This window comes from Pleurodeles waltl, chromosome 2_2 (genome assembly GCF_031143425.1).
Source record: "Pleurodeles waltl isolate 20211129_DDA chromosome 2_2, aPleWal1.hap1.20221129, whole genome shotgun sequence".
Classification (NCBI taxonomy): Eukaryota; Metazoa; Chordata; class Amphibia; order Caudata; family Salamandridae; genus Pleurodeles; species Pleurodeles waltl.
This window is the reverse complement of record NC_090439.1, coordinates 551,840,905-551,859,352: the sequence shown is the minus strand read 5'-3', so window position 1 is coordinate 551,859,352 and position 18,448 is coordinate 551,840,905. Positions and strand designations below refer to the sequence as shown.

The window sequence follows — 18,448 nt, the reverse complement described above, 5'->3', positions numbered from 1 at the left end:
TCCTATTGCAACAGAGATAACTCAGGTGAGAGAGCTCCTTCGCCAGATATGCTTGCAGCATCCGTCACCATCTTGTTGATGTAGAGGGTCTAAGAACAGGAGAAGGGTAGAAAGGCAGGGAGAAGCACCAAGCACTCAAGTGAGAGTAGTGTCCGAGATAAAACACAGTCAGAACCAAATTCTTGCTGATCATAAACATAAGCCCAGACTGAGCATCAACAATGAACACAGTACAGAAGCAATCCTAAATGAAAAAGAAACACTTTGCTTGTCCACCAGAACTAGGGGGACAGGGTATTCCTACCCTGCCCTTATGTACTTTTTTATTCCTGTTTCTTCTTGGAACCCAGCTGAGTCCAAGTCCCAAGATGACTGCCAACACTTCCTGGTTGAAGAGTTTTAGCCAGTCAGACCTCACTATGAGATCTGTGCTGAGACTCTGCCCAAGTATCTATAATTTGTTTCTCTTTAACAGCTCCAAAACTATTGAATGGATTTACTCCAATTTATGAAAAGGGCTTTTTCTAGACCAAGATCTACCTTTCTGTCAGTTTTGATGTAATTCTTTCCAGCGGTTCAGGCTGTAGATGTGTCTAAAAATTCCTATGGAAAATTGCACTGGGGAAAAGTGTATTAGGACCCCCCCTTTTCTTTGATCCCCATGTAATAAAGCACCCCAAAACCTTCAAGACAACAGCTGAAGTGAGTGGCAAACAAGTTTTAAAAATGCCATAAGGATTTCATAAACAATGCCAAAGTTATTGGCACAAAAAAAAATGCTTTTCCTGTGGAAATCAGGTCCTAACTGTACCTATCTACTGGCAATCGTTATCTCCTCGTTTTCACTGCAACACAATAATGTGCACTCCATAGATCCAGCAGTGTAGCTGTGTTTATGAGAAAAGGCTCACAACGCCTTTTAGCCACACCAGGGTGGTGGTGTTCACATACACAGCCTGGTTAGCAAGGAACATCTATATAAACATTATCAAAAGAAATAATGGACTCAAAAGCTGTTTGGTACTTTAAGCTAATGTGCTCCATCTTGGAACATACACCTCAGTATTTAAACAATAAGGGAATCAGTTCACGTCAAGACACTGTTCTAGGACTAGTTGTGTTCAGAGAGTTACCTATTTAAACTCATGTCACCAAAGTAGGCAAGAATCAGCATGACAACCTCACAGCAAGGGTACATTTTAGACATGAAAAACTTAATAGAGGTATGTATATGTAACAAAAAAAATACAAAATACCACCAAGACAGGTCTATCTTTTTATGTGTAGAGTTCTCCACACCCACTGTCAGGTCTTCATGGTTGTAAATTTTCTATTAATTTGTAGTTTGTGAATACCAAAAAAATATAAACTTACTCAAATGTGTGCCTCTACCTCAGTTAATAAGGCCTGATGTTTGCGTAGGCGCATATTGTTCATGATGTGGCCCAAGGTCTTTACTTTCTACAATTCTACAGCGCTTCCTTTCGTCATTTCAAATAAGCATTTCTTTCATTAAGTAGAATCCTAGCTGCTTTCTTACAAAAATAATGTGCCACTTTTTCTCTGCAACTTATGTCTGTCCATGGAACCTCTTAACTTCGTTCTCATTACGCTTAATTGAGGTCTGACATGCTTCTGTAATAAAATATTTAATACCAGGCAGAGGTTGAGATTGAAAGTCCTTTTGCATTCCGTCTCATTGCTGCACATCACATGGCAGTAGTAATCCCTTTTACTGTATTTCTCTTTATAATTGGGATTTTCACAGCTGTGGGTTAGGTTTTATTTTACACCACACAATAAAATGTACAATTATTTTGTAATTACTGTTCTAATACAGAGTAATTACACAGTTCTTTTTACCCAGAAAATGACATGGTAATTACGCTTTGAAATACCATTCAAATTTGGAACATCAGAAGTCATTGCTAGTAAATGATTTCAATATAATTGCATGGTGCTTCCAGCACAAAAAAGTAGCATAGAAATTCCTGCAAGTATCCATTCAGTACGAAAGGCGACAATAGCTCAACTATTCCTCATAAGAACTATGTCCCTTGCATTTCTCCTCATAATTTCAAACCTTTATATCGAGTATAAGTAGGGAGAGTTCTGGACAAATGAATGAGGATGAGATTATGCCACGAAATTATTAGCACAGAATTAAAAGCAATTTTCGGAAACCCTGCTGATCGCGCACCAGATGTTATTGCTGCACTATCCCATGAAAACGAAGCCTGCCATAATTAAGTTTCCCAGTGAAGCATCAATAAGCATGTGTGTACACAATAATGGCTGCAAAATCCTTAACAAACCGAGCGGCAGTTCAACGCCACGAGAAATGAACATGTTTATATACTAGAAAAACACATTACCTCATTATTATATGATTTACTAGAGCAAAATGGTGGTTTAAAATTTGCTGTTAGGATGCACAGATGGCTCAAAACAGTGTTAGGATATTGTAACAATCCAGTATTAAATAATGGCACACGGATGACATATTTGCTTTAATGCCCTTAATAGTATTTTATACCAAAGTGTTAAAAGTGATTACGTAACTACTCTGTATACTCTGAACATACACATATGGATATATATGGGTATACAGGCAGGCTTAAAGAATCATTAAGACTTAAGTGAAAGCCACTTATTAATTGATTACCGGCGTATTAGCGTCCACCGTGTTTTACAAAATGTCAAACACTAAAAGAAAAAGTAAACTAACGGTAATAACCATAGCTAAATACATTCTTATCTTTCAATCTTGGATGACTTCTAAGGAAGAAGTGGGTAGACCGGATGTGTTTATAAAAGAGGGAAGTAAGCGAACAGCCACGAAAAGAAGGAATTATACGATTGAAAGTAATAAAAAATGAAGAGAAGAACATTTATGCATTCCTGTATACCCGAAGCATGCCTGTTGTGTAGTAAGTTTCGTGAACAGAAGAATCAACTTGGTTGGTCTGCTTATAAGCCTTATGCCCCTACTACTCTGTTGCCAGCAGGCAGGAATGAAGGTTTACAATGCGGCTTGAGTCACAGTTTGTTTGAAGCTTGTTCTATTGGAACAGCAATGATCAGTGGACGACTTTAATGCTTGATGAATCCACTCTTATCATGTATCTGGGAGCACTTTCGACAACAAATGGTGACATGACATTGAGCAATACCCGCTCTGGAATGCGCATTATCCCCAGAAGTTTCAATAAGGGTTCCACTTTCTACTGGGGAAGTTCTTTGCTTGAGCCACAAGTTGATTTTGTTGTGGCTCCCTCATTTCCTGATATGTTGACTATGAGAAATATATTTTGCCCTGCCTCTGTCAAAGTCCATACCTTTTTGCCATTTACCCTCACAATTACCACATTTATCTGGATTTTATCAAAGCCGGCTTCGCATTCAAACATAGATGGAAGGGTTTCATCTTCAGGTTCATTGTAAAGAAGAATTGAAATTTCGTCTACACCAAGATTTATAGAAACAGCAGGGGTGCCATTTGAATCTGGTATCAATGCTGGGCAATGGGGAACGTTGTTTTCCCTTGGTCCATCTAGGGATAGAGTTGCCTTTTCTACCGCAAGTGATTTATTTTCTCTTGAAGTAGTGGTTTTATTAGCATGGACTACATACTGTGGCTCTTTATCTCTGTGTTGATCATTAATACGTTGGCGTCATACCCTATAACTCCAACACTTCATACCCTATAACTCCAACACTTCATGAAGTCCTGTTGGAATCCTGATGATCACCTTATTTTGCAAGCCTGCTGTTGCTAGTTTCTTTAAATACGAGGACGCACCAGTGTCTTTACAACCCCGTTTTCCATTGTTAATTTCCGAATGGATAGAAAATAGCCCTTAATCATTATTCTGCCTCACTGAAAATGCTTTTTCACTGATTGATTTAGGAAGTATCTTAGGTATGCTCAGCTAGAGGTAATGAGACCACAAGAAGCTTTAACTTTATGTCATTGAAGCAAGCAATTACAAGAGGTGTCTCTAAAATCTTCTAGGGATGGAGATCAGGGAAACATCCACTTCTAGGGCCCCTCTTTGATCCAGTGGTTATGCCAGCTTTGATCAAAAAGAAAGTTGGTTTTCCGTGTGCATTTTAAAAATGTCATTGAAGACATTGGGACTTCCCTCTTGAGTCCCAGGACCATCTAGATTTACAAAAGTATATCACTTAAATTGTTTGCAGGCTTTAGTATGTGTTCACACTGAGCCCTTACCTCCAGTGACAACTGATTTGAAAAGACCTTATTTGTAGTAATTGAAAAGACTGAGCTGTCATACGGAATTGCTATTGTTTGCCATGATCAGCCACATTCATGTGTCTGTGGAAAAGTTTTTAAGGTTTATATTTTTGTGCATCAATACTATTGTGTACTATCATTCTACATATACAGATTGACTTAACTTAATAGCTATTGAAGCAAACTTCCTAATTTCTATAGAAATATGTTTATTGATGTGTTTCATTTGGGTAAAACCTCCTTTTGAACAAAGTGGGAGCCATTCGTGCCATTTACTCATGCTCCCCCTGCACATATCCTCTCCACAAAGGCTATTCAGAGTGCAGTTAAACTGAGTTTTGAAATTTCTTTCTACTGCTTGTGTTGATTTGCTAGTGTTGAATCATCCATGCCGAGGATGTCAAATTGTAACAAACAGATATGTTTTCTGTTACTTCACTAGTCCTATTGTTAAATGTTTTATATTTGTTCAAACATCTCTGGATTTCATTAGCTAAGATGGTGTTGAATAATGTTAGGAGAAAATGGGATGGTGATTAGGTGTTAAGGCAATGACGTTGAGTTATTTTGTATTCTGATCTGTTAAAAGAATTACACTTTTGTTAACGCTGTAATTGCAATTGCAGAATTGATAACTTCCTATGCAAGAATTGTGTATAACAACACCTTAGTTTTGAGGATGAGTCAGTAGTCTTTCATATTTTACTAGGAATGCTGTCCAGTTTTTTATTTTATTTTATTTTGATGCCTATTGGAGCTTAGACTATTTTCTGACTTTGGCATACTCTGTATAAATTTGCATCTGCAAATCATAATGGCATTGACTCTGAATTGCTTATTTTTATTTAGTTTTTTGTAATAAAACTCTTTACATTTGTATTGGTTTGGAACTCAGTTATTTAGTCAACCCCATTATTTAATGAAGTGCTTTACTCTGATGATTTGATATTTGGGGCAGTGCCTTAACACAGGGACACATTGCCTCAAGAAATTGAGCTTTAACACCAATTCAGTAACCTGTGGTAAATCTGACTGAGGTCAATTTTGGGGCATCTAAATTTTGGGGTGCAGTTTTGCTCCCACAAATCATAGTAGCAGAAAATGGTTTCAAGATAAAAAGCATCTCCTTATGCCAAGCGACCCCTCAAGCTTTCCACGTAGTCCCCGAACCTTTCTTTGCCCAGTCCATCTAGATACTTTTGTTTCTTGGTAAAGTTTTTTGATCCTTAAAGTTTATTATGAAGTCTGACTTGCAGTGCTGTTCCAGAATTATTTGGAGTGTAAGTAGGAATAGGCCAGTATGATTCTGTAAATTGAGTGTGTTTCTACAGTGTTTATAGAGTGCTGCTGAAATCTGAGCTATGAGATGGATGCTGTGTTATGTGTGAGGTGCTTGGATATGTGATTTTGATTTTGGGTTCTATTGGTCGTATAATTATTGCTGTTTTGAAGTATTATCTTTATTCGTGATTTTGCTTTATGAGGACTTGTCTCATTATTGATTGGTTTGGTTATTGGATCCACCAAAATCAAAGATATTGTGGATTACTTGTCTGCATACGATAGTGTGTTCTGTGTGGTGCTACATTCACACAGTTGGAGGTTTTCTAAATTAACTAGTTTTTCCTTTTCAGGAGACTGCGATCTAATCTAAGTTGGTGTCTTTTGCTTCTAAGTGCACAGGAGTAATCACATTAGCCAGTGCAGAGTGCCCCTGGATGGGGTCCGCCTAGTGTGAATTGGGTAAATAGTAGCATTTTTTGTGCTGTTACTCTTGCTTTGATTCTTTCTGAAACTGGTTTTACTCGGGCTTGGATATTTTTCTGGGTTAGGTTAAGCATAAAAGTTTTTTTTGTGTACATTTATTGAGAAAATGCTTTACAATTGTTTTCCTCATTCATGGATAAGTTGTACTGTGATTGGTTAGTCAGTCAGGGAGCCACACTGGGATTGGTAAAATGAAAGCACAAAGGTGCATTGTTATTGGTTGGGTGTTGATAGAGCCATGCTGTGATACATAACATTTGACAGAGCTGCACTTGAATTGGCTGCTGTTCACTAGAATGTTCTGTGTGTGTTTTTCAGATCATGACAAGGAAATAAAATGGGTACTGTGTTGAAAAAGTTTTTTTATTTTCTATTATGGGTTTGATATTACCTGCAGAGGGAACACCTGCATATGAAATGTTGATGAATATTGGGTTTTATAGAAGTATCTACATTTCTTAATATAATGATTTTGAAAATTACCCTCTCTGCAAGGTGATCCCCAAACCTTGTGCCTTTCTTCCTCCATTTTTTGTTAAACTCATTTTGGTGGCCTCAGGACTTCGAGCACTTTACTACTGCTGAACACTGCTAAAGTGTATGTGGTTTCTTCTTAAAACATGCTTCAATTGGTATATACCTATGATCGGCATATTTAATTTGATTGTAAGTTCCTAATAAAGTGCAATACATATGCCCAGGGCACGCAAATTAAATTCTACTGGTAATCCTGCAGCACTGCTTGCGCTACTCAATTACATAGTACTTGAAAACATGCCCCAGGCCTGCCATTGCAGCCTGAATGTAGTGTTACACTGCCATGTTTACTTGGCATTTAAAACCCCTTACCAAGCCCTAAACTCCCCTTTTATTACATATGCCACCCATAAGTAGCTCATAGGGCAGGGTGCTCTGTAATTAACCAGCAGTAAATGTACTTTTCAATTCTACATGTCCGTGTAGTGAGAGAGATAACATACTCCATTCAGACAATCAAGTCCATTAAAGTGCCATATGCAAATAAAACAGCGTCATATTTCATGAATGTAAACAGACTAAAATAGAATTGAGGACAGATAGCCATATCCCAATCATGGAATTTCTATCAATTCTTGTAGAGAAAACACAAATCACAGCATAGAACATACAAAGTGTAAAATGTGCCTTGCTGATTCCATATACAACAGAACATTTGGCGCTTGGCAATTAATTTCTACACCTCTAAAAATAAGAGATTGAACAGCATAAGGTGGTAGTTAGTGCAATTTCATGACAGAACAACATAGTTTGCTCACTGCAGTGATTCTCTAAACATTGGAAGGTAAATAAAAAAAGCCAAGGGCTTAAGAAGTTGAAAATCCACTTCAGATCTTGAAACTGGACCTATAACTCTGGGGCATTTGAAACATTTGTTTTTGCCAAAATAATGTATCCACTTTCCCAGAAATTATATGTCTGGTAATAATGCGGGGTTGAGCATCAGTCAAAAGAATTTGGCAGCTGCTGGGATTGTCCGTGTCCCTTCTTTGATCAAAGGATGTCAGAGGAATCCTCTGCGGTCATCAAGTAAGGCAGGACATATACAGGGAAATTGTGTTAAAGATTCCTGGAACAGGCCGCATAAGTGGCACATTTTGGTAGCTGGCTGACATACCCAAGGGGGCAATGGGTCTAACGATAAGAAACAGCCCATTTGGAGTTGGCAAAACTTGGTGAATATAATCCAATTTTGAAATGATAATAAATCCAAGAACATCATATCCACAGAAAGATTCCATTTAAATTTTGGCCACGTCTCATTTTAAAGCAACACACCAATGACCCTCGAGAGAGATCTTCCAATTCACAAGGTCGAAAGTTACATTCTCATTTTATATTTACCATTTGTTAAACAATTTTGTTTAGTGGAATCTTCCTGTGGATATGATGTTCTTGGATTTATTCTCATTGCAAAATTGGATTGTATTCGCTTGATAGACGATTACCTGAAAGTATTTGTGGTACAAGAGAGGAAAATTGACTACTTGTTATACTTAGAGCCTTGAAAAAGTCCTACAATAGGACGAAACACGTGTCGGCTGATACCAGTCAACTTCAAACCACTGGCTGAATCCTGTCAATATCGGCAAAGATTGTTTTCAGTTGGACTTCTTATTGAACTGGTCATAGAAGTGATCACATTTTTTGAATTTGGTTTTGAAGTCATGTAATCCACAATACCATTTTGGGTTTGGTTAGGTGATTTGTGTCTTTTGGATATGGAACTGTTTCTTTTGTTTAATAAAATGTTTGATTTGAATCAATTTACCACATACCCATTTTTATTTCTATGTAACATTTAATTTGTTATTTAAAAACATAAGTCTGCATTGATACATATTCTTATTGATACTGTCTTTGATCTAATTTAGGAACTGTGTTACAGGTGTGCTCCACTATTTACTTTTTTTTTTGAGAATAACTGGTTTAATTTTATTTTCTTGCCAGTATATGTACTTTGGCAGCAGGTACGTGTATAGTGTTTTGAGCACTGTTTGTTCAACTAGTTTAACTGACACGAATGTGCGGATAAACAAAAGTCATTGTTGCCATATCTGTTTGAAAGGCTAAGGCTGTTGTCCGATAAAAATTCAAGCCAGATAAGGATTTTCAGAGTCTTTTTTTGCGGCACATTCTGAGTGCATGTATTTTACAACACAGACCTTCTGCATGAGGATTTGGTCACTCAACTTAAATTCATCCTAACCTGGGCTGGAGAAGTATTATGTGGGGGTTTGAACAATGTCCTTAATACTTAATCCTGTGAGTTGTTCAAAAAGGCACTACATTTCCTTTGGAATGCTTCTGTCTCATATGCCAAGGTCAGAGTAAGTTTGGCAATAACTATTTTCAGCAATGGCTCAAAGGTGTACTTTTGTGCACTTTTTAAGATGAAATGAAGTGCAAATTATAATAATGCAGCTTTTAGTTTTAATGAATGAAAATGCAATATGTCATTCAGCCAGCACCCCAGATATTTGTATTTATTTGATATGGACAGACGATGGTTGATAAGATGCAGTGAACCTCCTTTTTTCTCTTCTTTGCCAAAAATCACAATATTTGTTTTTTCATAGTTTATTGTCATGCTGTTTCAGTGACAATGATTGTGTAAGACAACAACCAATCGGTGTTTGGCTTAGAAGAACTATGTCATCTGCATAGAAAAGCAAGGTGCTATGATGATACACTAATTTTGGTGCATGGCTGATTACTAGGTTTAATGCGGGTACCAAGTCACATATAAACAAGTTAAATAGAGCCAGAGCTAATACACACCCCTGCTTGACACACTGTTAAATATTTATTTTATCAGAGACTACTGAATTGTTACCCAGTTTTACTCTGGCCCATGTTTCAGAGTAGAATATTAAAATGCCACAAAGTAATGGTTCCTGGATTTGCCAAGCTTTAAGCTAAGCCCATAGCAGTAGAACTTTAACATAAGCCTTGCTGTAGTCTATAATACAGCAGTAGAGCAGCTCCTTTTCCTGTATCTATTTTCCTGCAAATATCCTTATATCCACAATATTTTTGACAGTGACATGGAGAATAGTCTAAAGCCGGTTTGATTAAACAGCAACAAGTTATTTTCGGTTGCCAATTCTTCTAGATCCTCCAGCAGGAGCAACACAAAATATTTGGTCTCAAAACCCAATAGTGTAATATGTTGATAACTGTCAGGCAGTGCGACTGGTCCCATTTTAAAAATGGGGTGTAGGATCCAGCCTCACCAGATGGCCAGGATAGAATCAGTTGTTATGCAGAGGTTAAACAAAGTTTCCAGAGACCCTGACCAGAACTCAATGTCTTGTTTGTATAAATAGGCTAGAATGTCATTAGGGCCTAGGGCACAATCAACTCTGCTTTTCTGAATCAAATTTGCTATTTTTGTGGCTGTAAAGGTTGTTGATAAATTTGCTCTTCTGTTGCAGTAGAACTCAAGTTTTTTCTCACTCAGGATGAGTTGTTGGTGGGACCTTTTCATTGTGTCTTTGTACAGAGTGATGACATGTTTTATCCAATTTTCTGGGGTCTCATTACTCCCTTTTATGGTAGTTGGTTCTAATTCTGAGTTTAAATGCTTGATTATTATCCAAAAGTCTTTGGGTTTTTATTTCAGTATGCCAGGAAAAGTTTGATCTGAAGTGCTTCCTCGTATTTTTGTTTAGCTTGCCAGATTAGTTTTTTGTACTCACTGCACAGGGTGTCAACTTCTGCAGCCAGCAGGATGAAAGATGATCATTGTTTGAGTGATCATAACTTCTTGCTCAAGATTCTTTTCTGGATCCTTGAGTCTTTTGTGGACCAGGGATGTCCAAGTAGTGAAAAACTCTCAAAATAGTTTTTCACTACTGTGAGGCCTATCCCTCCCATAGGATAACATTGGGGATTCCTTATTATGTGTAATACACTGTGATTCCTGATTGGGAAGGGGTAGACCTGACATACTTAGTAGCTATTCAAGTGCATTGATAATGATAAAGTTGGATTCATTGCTACAATTTTGAAAATAGAACTTTAGAAAGATGGCATTTTCCTGCTCTTATCCTTGTTAGCCTGCAGCTTGTCTCCAATACATGAAATGAAAGTGAAAACAGGTGTATAATGCCGAAAATGCTTGCACATTAACAAATGTTTTAACAAATGTCCATCAGTAGTAGTCCTTTTCTTGCGCAAATGTTAGTAGTGGGTGCCAGGCTAGCCAAACACCTCCCAACTCAGGTGTACTAAGGCTCACACACTGAGAGCAGTGAGTGGAAACCTAAACCATAAGAACACAAAGGCCAGGGCACACCCAACGTATCATATTCATGTAGAATATCCAAGTGGTGGTTCAAGAATTGAGTCGAAGTCCAGGTAAGAAGGTGACACAGGATATTTATTGAAGGTGAAAGCAAGTGGTCACAGTTCCAGTCAGATGACCAAATATAATATAAGTCCAAGACAGCAAAACAGCTGACACGTGTTTCGTCTTCAAGACTTTGTCAAGGCTGTGAAATAGATGAACATAAATACCAATGCATGAAATGGAATGTGAACACAGAGATGACCAACATCAAGTAAAATAACCAAACGACGGGGGAAAAAAGGCCCAACCAGTGCCCCGTGTGACAAAGCAAAGTCACATACGGGTGAGTATATATAACCGGCAAATCACTAGATCCTATTGTGCTTGGCGGGATGCAAACAAAAGCTGGAGAATCATATTTGAAGGAGAGTGCACAGTATAAGAGTGATGAACATACTGAATGAGAGTGAAGGAGTGGGAAAGGCCCAACAAAAAGTGGCGTTAGAGGACTGATTAAAGCCGAGACAGCAAACCTACCCAGTGAGTGCACCATGCCTTATTTGTGCAGAGAGTATTGTTGATTAAGTTTCTGCCAAAGAGAAAGTGCAAAGGTGGATACGTGCAAACATAACTGAAAATAAAAGGTCAAATACCTTTAGCTATGTGGACAAATGAGGATGAAGAGAAATAAATGGGAGTTCCGAAGATTCATATGAAAGAAGAATAGCTCCTGATGAGCCAATCAAGTGCAGTACAGGTAGCAACAAGGGCTATGATAAGCCTAATGTGAAGGAAACAAAAAAGCTATAAAAATATAGATAAATGGTGCTGTAAAAATTGCGGTGAGTGTCATTCAAACAGTAAACAGAAGTTGAGTCAAAAGGTGTGAACTAGGTCATAACATCCTAGGTTAAGGTATATGGGTGCCAAAACTGTGGACTGCAAAAATGAAGAAGCAAATAAAACTAGGTTGTACCACAAAAAAGTTCCATGCAAGACGCAGGAAATGAGAATACAAATAAGGCACTCTCATAAGACCTATATATAACTGTATGAGTGTATATCAAACAACATATTAAATATAAATGCCGTAGGGCAATAGATTTGTTAAGCAAAATGACTAAGCGTGGTGATGGTATTAGAGTCTAAAATAGAAGTGGCTGCGTGAAGATGAAAATTGCCTCCTTGTAGAATGCACAAAAAATTGCTGAAAGCTGGTCGCGTCGGGGGAACGGCAAATGCCGTCCAAGCGTGGCCTGTTTAAACAATGTTATGAGTATGCGGGGAGCGGGGGGAGAGGTACAGCGCGGTAATGGTAACCATCAAAGTTGCTGTGCGAGGAATGCGCTGGGGAGAAAAAAAATAGCCTCCTAATAGACATGCATAGAAGAAAGATGAAAGGCCAGTCGCGTCGGGGAAACGGCCCAAATGCCGTCCGCGCTTGACCTACATAGACATAAATACGAGCATACGGAGAGAGAGGGGGAGAGGTGGCGCTCAGGGAGCTAGTGTGTTCGTACCTCAAAAGTGATGTAATTCATGCCGTGCCGATCGCGTCAGTGCAATGTTGATGTGCCCTGCCTGCGCGTACGGTCGGTATTTAAAGGCAGAAAAAATATAGGAAATGGATGTAGAAACTGAAAAGGGACCAAGTCCACTGCACGGATGAAGAAATAGGTGGACCAAAATGGGGGCCATATTGGAGTAGTCAGAACAAAGCATGTATCTCAACAAGAGCGGTGCATAGACCAAGACAAATGTGTGAGGACAAGTGAAGATGTTGGTAAGAGCCCGAATAGTGACTTATATAAACAACAGTGTAGTGACATGATTCATCCAATTAAACAAAGGAAGTATAAGTTTGATGGATGCTATGGTCATCAATATATGGAAGGCATTCAGTGGGTTCATATGACAGTAAAACATTATTAGAAGAATGTCAACTAGAACAACTAGTACAAGCAAAAAAGTGGCATACATACATAAATATACCAAGTGAAAACAAACACATATTGCATATCCAATATAAGTGAGTGTGAATATGTTAGTCAAGGCATGAATAGTTTTTAGTTAACAACAGTCGAGTGAAATGAATCATAAAGTTGACAAAGTAAATATTGGTTTGGTAAATAAAATTATCAACAATTACACTATATTAAAGGCATTCGGAAGAGTCGTATGACAGAAAATATTTATTAAAAATTGTGCTGACTAGACATTTAGTAAGGGCAAATGAGGAACATATATACAAAAATATATAAATTATAAACAGAAATATTATTACAATAACCAAGGGGTGTCTCAGACATGAGCAGTAAATTAAAGGAAGGTATGTAAATCTTTATCGATGTTAATCCCCTCCTCCACAGCTCTGAGTTTAATAATCCAGCTACTCTCAAGCTGTCTCAAAATTCGGGTTCTGGTGCCGCCTCTGGGTAGTGTATTAACCACATCAATGCCATGTATACTAATGCCTAAAACTTCTCGCTGTCCATGAATAGCATTGTAGTGAACCGCAAAGGGGTAGTTAACATTACTGTTGCGGATAGCTCTAATATGTTCTTGTAGCCTCTCTTTGAGTGGTCAAATGGTGCTGCCTACATAAATAAGGTTGCAAATGCAGATTAAACAGTAAACCACATATTTGGTGTTACAATTGATGAACTTATTCATCCTATATGTGATTGGCGTGTTGTATTGGAATTTCATCAATTTATCTTTGATGTAACAACACATATTGCAATTTCCACATTTGTAGGATCCATGTGGTGCTGAAGGTAGCCAAGTCTCTTTCAAATCAGGTGGTAGGAAACTATGACAAAGATAGTTGCGTATGGCAGGTCCCCTACTGTAGGTGACAATCGGTTTGGGGGGAGACTGTTCTTGAGGTGCCCATCGGCTATTAAGAATGACCAGTGTTTTTTGAGAATTTTGAATATATTAGAACTTAGTGCGTTGTAAGGGGTAATAAAGGAGAGAGGTCTCGATGTATCAATCCTCTTGGTGGAAGAAATCAGTAGATCGGATCTTTTAACATGGTTAATTCTATTATTGGCTCGTCTCAACGTGTTGTGTGAGTAACCCCTCCGAATGAAACGGGTGTTCATTGATTTTAGCTCTTCCTGAAAAACCATATCGTCACCGCAGTTTCTCCTAATCCTAGTAAGCTCCCCATAAGGTATAGCATTGATTTGTGCGGCTGGATGTGAGCTTGTGGCGTGTAGGCTGGAGTTACATGCTGTAGGTTTTCTGTAAAGTTTGGAACAGATTTTATCACCTTTGATATATGGGGTGGGATCCAAGAAGTTGACATGTGATGTGCTGTGTTCGCTTGAGAAGGTGACATTGAAGGTGTTGGTGTTCAGATGATGTAAAAAGAGCTCAAATGCGTCACGGCTACCAGACCAAAAAAGGAGGACATCGTCAATGTATCTGCCTCAATTTAGAATGTATTGTGTCAAATCCGGAGGACACTCCCTCCATAAATGGGACCATTAAAAAAAGCCCATGTATAGATTGGCAAAAGAGGGGGAAAATTTGGCCCCCATTGCCACCCCTTGAGTCTGTCTATACCATGTCCCATTATGCACAAAGATGTTAGCATGTTCGAGTGTTCTAGAAATGAAACTTTGCGGGTGTCTAAGAAGTGCTGGATGGCATGCAGGACCATATTCTGCGGTATACATGTATGGAGTGAAGTGACGTCTAGAGTTACTAACAGATGTCCATTCGTCCAATCAAAATCGCTCAGTTTGCTAAGAAGGTCTTTTGTATCCCTGATAAAGGAAGGAAGGTTAATAACCAATGGTTGCAGAAATAGGTCGATGTACTCTGAGATTCGTTTGGTCCGTGAACCAATGCCTGAAATGATGGGTCTCCCAGGCGGAAACAGACCCGGTTTGTGTATTTTGGGTAAAATGTAAATGCAAGGGGAAGTTGGAGTAGGATTACACATGTATTTGAATTCTAAGTCTGTGAATAGACTTCTGTCCCTCCAAAACGTTAATGTTTGTATAATATGTGTGTTGACATCCGCCAGTGGGTTGTGTGATAAAGCTAGGTATGCGGTTTTGTCCTCCAATTGGCGATCTATTTCCTTGATGTAATCATATTTGTTCATGATGACAATGTTGCCCCCTTTGTCAGCTTCTTTGATGATTATGTTTTTGTGGTTAATGAGAGAGTGTAGGGCTTCTTTTTCGGCAATGGTAATGTTGTGTGTAATGTTTTTGCGTCCTGAACTATACAAATCTTCAAGTCGATATAAGTCTACCGTAACCCGTTTATAGAAAATATCAATAACGTTGTCACTTCCTAGACTAGGTGTAAACTTAGAGGAGGTTTTGAGACCACTGTCACAAAATGAGTAGGTATCAATGTCTAAGTCCAACACAATATCAGATAGACAAGGGGACATACCCGACATCTATTCTAGAGATAGAAGGGTCTGAATGCCTTTCACATCTTTGATGGTAAGATTACTGGCAGGACATGTATCTGGCACATGGGAATCAGTCCGAACAGGTCTACCCCCAAAAAATTTACACAGTTTGCACTTTCGAATAAATTTGAAAAGGTTAACATGTAGTTCAGTAAAGTTAGGTAAAGAAGATGGCACAAAACCCAAACCTTTGCTCAAGATGTTTATTTGATGTGTACTCAGTTCGACATGGGTTAAATTCACGATTGCAATCTCATTTTGAGTCAGAATGGATTACTTCTGATTGCGGGTGGTGGATCTCGTGGTCATTCCCTCTCTTTCCCTTGTTGTGTCTGTAAGTTTTTCTCTTGCCTCTCCTGATGGGTTTGTGTAAAGTTCTTCCCTCCTGCGATTTAGTGTTTGACCCTTTCTGTACCTTTCTAATTCTAATAAAAAAGGGGATTTGTGACTGTTTGAAATCATGGCCTGGCCTATTCGATTGTTGGTGTCACTTTCACTGATACTGGAGGTACTTGAGAGATCTGTCTCACTTGTGGAGTAAGTAGAGGTTGCACCCTCATTAGGTAAGTGTGGAGGAGCTTCATGTCTGTCCAATTTGATGTTGTCAAAATTATGTGAGTAGGTGAAAACCCTCCCACTTTTATAATCTCCCTCATCTTTTAAGTTTGCAGATTTTTTTGTCCTTAATATATTCTTGATGTTTGAGTAATACTTCCTTGAGTATCTTGTAATTTTTCTCTTTGGCCTCGGGTAAGTTAATATCTTTGATTTATTTTTCTAACGCAAGAATGTCATCAATTAGTTTGTCCCTCTTGGCACGTGCATCTCTTAATATGTCCATCATGCCAAAGGAACAGGTGACTAAGAGGTGTTCCCACTCCTTAAGTAGTTCTGGACTGAGATCTTCAAAAGAGGGGAAAAGGATGATACGTAAACCTCTGGGAATGTGTTTGTTATCTACGTATTTCTGTAAAATTGTGTAATCCCACCACCTTGATAACTCTTGTTTTTTTAGACGTTCAAGTTTCACAAACTTCATTTTTAGACCTTCTTGTCTTGTGGGCACTGAGTGGGTGGTGGAGTGACTAGTGCCCATTTGAAAAATTTATTTGAGTAGCGCATCCCTATTATCATCAAATGTATCCATGTTGTATAATCACAAAGCAAAAACACAAAGAGCAACACAGTCAATAAAATACATGAGAATAATAGAATCACAGTGCTGAGTTTTTGCCTCCAATACATGTCTGGGGTGATGTGACAGATGAGTTAAGTGGCAGGGGGAGCTGACGATGAGACCACTTCTGGAATTCGAGGAGTGCTTCCAGGGTATGGGAGCCACGGGCAAGAGGCATGCAGCAAGTGGTGGAATGAGCAAAAGGAGGGTGAGCTAACGAAGGGCAGCAAGGTGGCAAGACAGCAAGACAGCTGAAAATAGTCGGGGTAGGCAGCGGAGCACCCTGCCATTTTTCATGGCCCCAAAACTGGCCTGAACCCGCTCAATCCAACCCAAAATGTGGCCCCCAGCTGTCCTCCATCCCTTTCCCTTCCATCACCTGTCCTTAGTGGCGGTTTGCAGTTGGTTGAAAAAGGTAGCGGTGAGGGTGGTTGAAGTTATCGCTGTACATTAATCGGATTTTCTGGGGCACACCACCACTGCACTCTTTCAGCACTCTTCCAGCTTCCATCCTTCAATCTCCCCATTTTCTGCTTCAAGTCTACAGCTTTTGCTCCTGCTCTTGTTTTGCCCCTGCTGTGTACGACTCTGCATTGACGCTGCATTAACTCTGAATTCTTGGTGCTCTGGCAATTTTCAGATTGAGTGGAGAGGGGGAAAAGAGAAGGTGATTAGTCAATTAATGATTCAATGCTATAAGGATGCATAAGCTTGTAAGGGCTGTAAGATCATTAAAAGAAGGCCCCCACAGTTCGGCTGACTGGCCTGAATGATGAGTTGTGCTATAAGGACATACAGAGTACACTATAAGATTCATGGTCGGCAATACATGATGGGCGTGGTGTGTGTGGCTCTGGTGTTAGAGCTAGGGCCTTATGGTAGAGCCGGAGAGGCACGGAAGGGGCTGGGCTAGGTCTTGGTGTGGCTTGCTCTGCTCTGTGTGGATACTGCAGCAATTCTCATAATCTCAGCACAACTGTTGGCACCGTGTGACATCGGCGTAATAAGGTATACAGCTGTTGGATATTAAGACAATTGGCCACTAACTAGGGTCTGATCACTGCGCACAACGCTCCAGAAAAATTACGGGAAAAAGCAGACGAAGTACCAATGCAAGGCGCTCAATGAGATTGTTTAATTGACTGGTTATGACACATCCCAAGAAAAAAGGATTTGGATGGAAGGAGCCTAGGACTGTTACAGGGGCTGTTGATGCCCCCTATGGTTCTGGTCTACAGGGCCTGATTCCTCCTTCCCTGCACTTTCACTGGATGATAACCAGCATAGTTGCAGTGAGGTCACAGTGAATATGGCCATTCATAGACCTTCCATGAGGCTAAGAACTACCTTCTACCAGAAGGTGGATACGGTGCTCCCCCCTGCAGCAGATTGCTGAGCAAACAGGACTAGAGAAGCAAGTAGTGATGCAGGGATATGCCTCAGAGGAGGATGACAGGACAGAACCCTGTGGCGGAAGTACAGAGGGAGTCAGTGAGATGGAAGCTAATGGAGAAAAGTGACTATCTCAAAAAAAGTTCCCTCATGTTTCTTGTCTACACACTGCCTGATGTACCTTCTAGCCCAGTAGCTACTAGGAACAAGGCAAGTGCAAGAAAGGTTGGATCCTGTGAATCGCCTGATGCTCCATTGACATCAGATGATGGCTTTCAGGCCTGGATGGATGTTGTGCTTGGTTCCAAATCCGCTAATAACAGCACTTCCCCCTGTGGGGGTCTCCGCTTGGATAACTCTATATTCCAGAGCATCCCTGTTAGGCAGTACTCGAGGCTCGCCCTATATCTACAGAGTCCTCACAAGGGTTTGTAATTTCTGAGGCTATAACTGCATTAAACAATGTTTTAGCATCAATCCTTGCAATACTGGGGAAATTCCTTGGGGATCGGACCACATTGAGTCACTATTAACTATGATACTATAGACCCTAGTTACTGGTGGAAGAGTGGGTGAAAGGAA

At 39.4% G+C, this 18,448-nt stretch overlaps 1 long non-coding RNA gene across 1 annotated transcript in view; it reads right to left on the bottom strand.

The window, feature by feature from the left end:
- LOC138282463 (uncharacterized) overlaps nucleotides 1-12,474 on the bottom strand; it is an 88,041-nt gene extending 75,567 nt beyond the window's left edge. The window contains exon 1 of the long non-coding RNA XR_011200955.1: nucleotides 12,377-12,474. This is a non-coding gene — a long non-coding RNA (uncharacterized lncRNA). The remainder of the gene's footprint in view (nucleotides 1-12,376) is intronic.
- Between the last annotated feature and the right edge of the window lie 5,974 nt (nucleotides 12,475-18,448).